Source organism: Lipotes vexillifer, unplaced genomic scaffold (assembly GCF_000442215.2).
Source record: "Lipotes vexillifer unplaced genomic scaffold, Lipotes_vexillifer_v1.1 scaffold89, whole genome shotgun sequence".
NCBI classification, from domain to species: domain Eukaryota; kingdom Metazoa; phylum Chordata; class Mammalia; order Artiodactyla; family Lipotidae; genus Lipotes; species Lipotes vexillifer.
In genome coordinates, this window is record NW_006774453.1 from 421,014 (window position 1) to 427,013 (window position 6,000).

Consider the following 6,000-nt stretch of genomic DNA (forward strand, 5'->3'; position numbering starts at 1 on the left):
GTTTGTTAGTATATATATGTCCATGTCTGTCTCTCGCCCTATCACAGCTCATCCTTCCCCCTCACCATATCCTCAAGTCCGTTCTCCAGTAGGTCTGTGTCTTTATTCCTGTCTTACCCCTAGGTTTTTCATGACATTTTTTTTCTTAAATTCCATATATATGTGTTAGCATACGGTATTTGTCTTTCTCTTTCTGACTTACTTCACTCTGTATGACAGACTCTAGGTCTATCCATCTCATTACAAATAGCTCAATTTCGTTTCTTTTTATGGCCGAGTACTATTCCATTAGTATATATGTGCCCCATCTTCTTTATCCATTCATCCGACGGTGGGCACTTAGGTTGTTTCCATCTCCTGGCTGTTGTAAATAGAGCTGCAATGAACATTGTGGTACATGACTCTAATTCACATTCCCACCAGCAGTGCAAGAGTGTTCCCTTTTCTCCACACCCTCTCCAGCATTTATTGTTTCTAGATTTTTTGATGATGGCCATTCTGACTGGTGTGAGATGATATCTCATTGTAGTTTTGATTTGCATTTCTCTAATGATTAATGATGTTGAGCATTCTTTCATGTGTTTGTTGGCAGTCTGTATATCTTCTTTGGAGAAATGTCTATTTAGGTCTTCTGCCCATTTTTGGATTGGGTTGTTTATTTTTTTGTTATTGAGCTGCATGAGCTGCCTGTAAATTTTAGAGATTAATCCTTTGTCAGTTGATTCATTTGCAAATATTTTCTCCCATTCTGAGGGCTGTCTTTTGGTCTTGTTTATGGTTTCCTTTGCTGTGCAAAAGCTTTGAAGTTTCATTAGGTCCCATTTGTTTATTTTTGTTTTTATCTCCATTACTCTAGGAGATGGGTCAAGAAGGATCTTGCTGTGATTTATGTCATAGAGTGTTCTGCCTATGTTTTCCTCTAAGAGTTTGATAGTTTCTGGCCTTACATTTAGGTCTTTAATCCATTTTGAGCTTATTTTTGTGTATGGTGTTAGGGAGTGATCTAATCTCATACTTTTACATGTACCTGTCCAGTTTTCCCAGCACCACTTATTGAAGAGGCTGTCCTTTCTCCACTGTATATTCCTGCCACCTTTATCAAAGATAAGGTGACCATATGTGCATGGGTTTATCTCTGGGCTTTCTATCCTATTCCATTGATCTATCTTTCTGTTTTTGTGCCAGTACCATACTGTCTTGATTACTGTAGCTTTGTAGTATAGTCTGAAGTCAGGCAGCCTGATTCCTCCAGCTCCATTTTTTGTTCTCAAGATTGCTTTGGCTATTCGGGGTCTTTTGTGTTTCCATACAAATTGTGAAATTTTTTGTTCTAGTTCTGTGAAAAATGCCAGTGGTAGTTTGATAGGGATTGCATTGAATCTATAGATTGCTTTGGGTAGTAGAGTCATTTTCACAATGTTGATTCTTCCAATCCAAGAACATGGTATATCTCTCCATCTGTTTGTATCATCTTTAATTTCTTTCATCAGTGTCTTATAATTTTCTGCATACAGGTCTTTTGTCTCCTTAGGTAGGTTTATTCCTAGATATTTTATTCTTTTTGTTGCAATGGTAAATGGGAGTGTTTTCTTGATTTCACTTTCAGATTTTTCATCATTAGTATATAGGAATGCCAGAGATTTCTGTGCATTAATTTTGTATCCTGCTACTTTACCAAATTCATTGATTAGCTCTAGCAGTTTTCTGGTAGCATCTTTAGGATTCTGTGTGTATAGTATCATGTCATCTGCGAACAGTGACAGCTTTACTTCTTCCTTTCCGATTTGGATTCCTTTTATTTCCTTTTCCTCTCTGATGGCTGTGGCTAAAACGTCCAAAACTATGTTGAATAAGAGTGGTGAGAGTGGGCAACCTTGTCTTGTTCCTGATCTTAGTGGAAATGCTTTCAGTTTTTCACCATTGAGGAGGATGTTGGCTGTGGGTTTGTCATATATGGCCTTTATTATGTTGAGGAAAGTTCCCTCTATGCCTGCTTTCTGCAGGGTTTTTTATCATAAATGGGTGTTGAATTTTGTCCAAAGCTTTCTCTGCATCTCTTGAGATGATCATATGGTTTTTCTCCTTCAATTTGTTAATATGGTTAATCACATTGATAGATTTGCGTATATTGAAGAATCCTTGCATTCCTGGAATAAACCCCACTTGATCATGGTGTATGATCCTTTTAATGTGCTCTTGGATTCTGTTTGCTAGTATTTTGTTGAGGATTTTTGCATCTATGTTCATCAGTGATATTGGCCTGTAGTTTTCTTTCTTTGTGACATCCTTGTCTGGTTTTGGTATCAAGGTGATGGTGGCCTCGTAGAAGGAATTTGGGAGTGTTCCTCCCTCTGCTATATTTTGGAAGAGTTTGAGAAGGATAGGTGTTAGCTCTTCTCTAAATGTTTGATAGAATTCGCCTGTGAAGCCATCTGGTCCTGGGCTTTTGTTTGTTGGAAGATTTTTAATCACAGTTTCAATTTCAGTGTTTGTGATTGGTCTGTTCATATTTTCTGTTTCTTCCTGATTCAGTCTTGGTAGTTTGTGCATTTCTAAGAATTTGTCCATTTCTTCCAGATTGTCCATTTTATTGGCATAGAGTTGCTTGTAGTAATCTCTCATGATCCTTTGTATTTCTGCAGTGTCAGTTGGTACTTCTCCTTTTTCATTTATGATTCTATTGATTTGAGCCTTCTCCCTTTTTTTCTTGATGAGTCTGGCTAATGGTTTATCTATTTTGTTTATCTTCTCAAAGAACCAGCTTTTAGTTTTATTGATCTTTGCTATTGTTTCCTTCATTTCTTTTTCATTTATTTCTGATCTGATTTTTATGATTTCTTTCCTTCTGCTAACTCTGGGGTTTTTTTGTTCTTCTTTCTCTAATTGCTTGAGGTGCAAGGTTAGGTTGTTTATTCGAGATGTTTCCTGCTTCTTAAGGTGGGCTTGTATTGCTATAAACTTCCCTCTTAGAACTGCTTTTGCTGCATCCCATAGGTTTTGGGTCGTTGTATCTCCATTGTCATTTGTTTCTAGGTATTTTTTAATTTCCTCTTTGATTTCTTCAGTGATCACTTCGTTATTAAGTAGTGTATTGTTTAGCCTCCATGTGTTTGTATTTTTTACTGCTCTTTTCCTATAATTGATATCTAGTCTCATGGCGTTGTGGTCGGAAAAGATACTTGATACAATTTCAATTTTCTTAAATTTACCAAGGCTTGATTTGTGACCCAAGATATGATCTATCCTGGAGAATGTTCCATGAGCACTTGAGAAAAATGTGTATTCTGTTGTTTTTGGATGGAGTGTCCTATAAATATCAATTAAGTCCATCCTGTTTAATGTATCATTTAAAGCTTGTGTTTCCTTATTTATTTTCATTTTGGATGATCTGTCCATTGGTGAAAGTGGGGTGTTGAAGTCCCCTACTATGAATGTGTTACTGTCGATTTCCCCTTTTATGGCTGCTAGTTTTTGCCTTATGTATTGAGGTGCTCCTATGTTGGGTGCATAAATATTTACAATTGTTATATCTTCTTCTTGGATCGATCCCTTAATCATTATGTAGTGTCCTTCTTTGTCTCTTCTGATAGTCCTTATTTTAAAGTCTATTTTGTCTGATATGAGAATTGCTACTCCAGCTTTCTTTTGGTTTCCATTTGCATGGAATATCTTTTTCCATCCCCTTACTTTCAGTCTGTATGTGTCTCTAGGTCTGAAGTGGGTCTCTTGTAGACAGCATATATATGGGTCTTGTTTTTGTATCCATTCAGCCAATCTGTGTCTTTTGGTGGGAGCATTTAGTCCATTTACATTTAAGGTAATTATCGATATGTATGTTCCTATTCCCATTTTCTAAATTGTTTTGGGTTCGTTATTATAGGACTTTTCCTTCTCTTGTGTTTTTGTCTAGAGAAGTTCCTTTAGCATTTGTTGTAAAGCTGGTTTGGTGGTGCTGAACTCTCTCAGCTTTTGCTTGTCTGTAAAGGTTTTAATTTCTCCATCAAATCTGAATGAGATCCTTGCTGGGTAGAGTAATCTTGGTTGCAGGTTTTTCTCCTTCATCACTTTCAGTATGTCCTGCCACTCCCTTCTGGCTTGTAGAGTTTCTGCTGAGAGATCAGCTGTTAACCTTATGGGGATTCCCTTGTGTGTTATTTGTTGTTTTTCCCTTGCTGCTTTTAATATGCTTTCTTTGTATTTAGTTTTTGACAGTTTGATTAATATGTGTCTTGGCGTATTTCTCCTTGAATTTATCCTGTATGGGACTCTCTGTGCTTCCTGGACTTGATTAACGATTTCCTTTCCCATATTAGGGAAGTTTTCAACTATAATCTCTTCAAATATTTTCTCAGTCCCTTTCTTTTTCTCTTCTTCTTCTGGAACCCCTATAATTCGAATGTTGGTGCGTTTAATGTTGTCCCAGAGGTCTCTGAGACTGTCCTCAGTTCTTTTCATTCTTTTTTCTTTATTCTGCTCTGCAGTAGTTATTTCCACTATTTTATCTTCCAGGTCACTTATCCGTTCTTCTGCCTCATTTATTCTGCTATTGATCCCATCTAGAGTATTTTTCATTTCATTTATTGTGTTGTTCATCATTGTCTGTTTCATCTTTATTTCTTCTAGGTCCTTGTTAACTGCTTCTTGCATTTTGTCCATTCTATTTCCAAGATTTTGGATCATCTTTACTATCATTATTCTGAACTCTTTTTCAGGTAGACTGCCTATTTCCTCTTCATTTGTTAGGTCTGGTGGGTTTTTATCCTGCTCCTTCATCTGCTGTGTGTTTTTCTGTCTTCTCATTTTGCTTATCTTACTGTGATTGGGTTCACCTTTTTGCAGGCTGCAAGTTCGTAGCTCCCGTTGTTTTTGATGTCTGTCTCCAGTGGCTAAGGTTGGTTCAGTGGGTTGTGTAGGCTTCCTGGTGGAGGGGACTAGTGGCTGTGTTGTGGTGTATGAGGCTAGATCTTGTCTCTCTAGTGGGCAGGTCCACGTCTGGTGGTGTGTTTTGGGGTGTCTGTGGACTTATTATGATTTTAGGCAGCCTCTCTGCTAGTGGGTGGGGTTGTGTTCCTGTTTTGCTATATGGTTGGCATAGGTTGTCCAGCACTGTAGCTTGCTGGTCTTTGAGTGAAGCTGGGTGCTGGTGTTAAGATGGAGGTCTCTGGGAGATTATCGCCGTTTGATATCATGTGGAGCTGGGAGGCCTCTTGTTGACCAGTATCCTGAAGTTGGCTCTCCCACCTCAGAGGCAGAGTCCTGACTCCTGCCTGGAGCAGCAAGAGCCTTTCATCCACACGGCTCAGAATAAAAGGGAGAGAAAGTTCAGAGAATTAGAAGAAGTAGGAAGAAATAAAGAAAGAAAGAAAGGGAAGGAAGGAAGGAAGGAGGGAAGAAAGAAAGAAGGCAAGAAGGAAAGAAAGGAGGGAGGGAGGAAGGAAGGAAGGAGGGAAGGAAGGAAAAAAGAAAGAAGATACAGTAAAATAAAATAAAGTATAATTAAGTTATTGAATTAAAAAATAATTTATTAGAAAAAAAAGGTACGGATAGAACCCTAGGACAAATGGTGGAAGCAAAGCTATACAGACAAGATCTCACACAGAAGCATACACATACACATTCACAAAAAGAAGAAAAGGGGAAAAAATCATAGATCTTGCTCTCCAAGTCCACCTCCTCAGTTTGGGATGATTCGCTGTCTATTCATGTATTCCACAGAGGCAGGGTACATCAAGTTGATTGTGTAGCTTTAATCCGCTGCTTCTGAGGCTGCTGGGAGAGATTTCCCTCTTTCTTCTTTGTTCTCACAGCTCACAGGGTCTCAGCTTTGGATTTGGCCCTGCCTCTGCGTGTAGGTCGCTGGAGGGCGTCTGTTTTTTGCTCAGACAGGACGGGGTTAAAGGAGCCGCTGACTCGGGGGCTCTGGCGCACTCAGGCCGGGGGCAGGGAGGGGCACGGAGTGCGGGGCGGGCGTCCGGCGGCAGAAGTCGGCGTGACGTTGCA

At 39.0% G+C, this 6,000-nt stretch overlaps 1 protein-coding gene across 1 annotated transcript in view; it reads left to right on the top strand.

Annotated features, from left to right (window-relative positions):
- GNPTAB (N-acetylglucosamine-1-phosphate transferase subunits alpha and beta) overlaps positions 1–6,000 on the top strand; it is a gene marked incomplete at its 3' end in the record, with an annotated part of 72,439 nt that overhangs the window by 64,848 nt on the left and 1,591 nt on the right. The gene's annotated exons all lie outside the window — the stretch shown is intronic.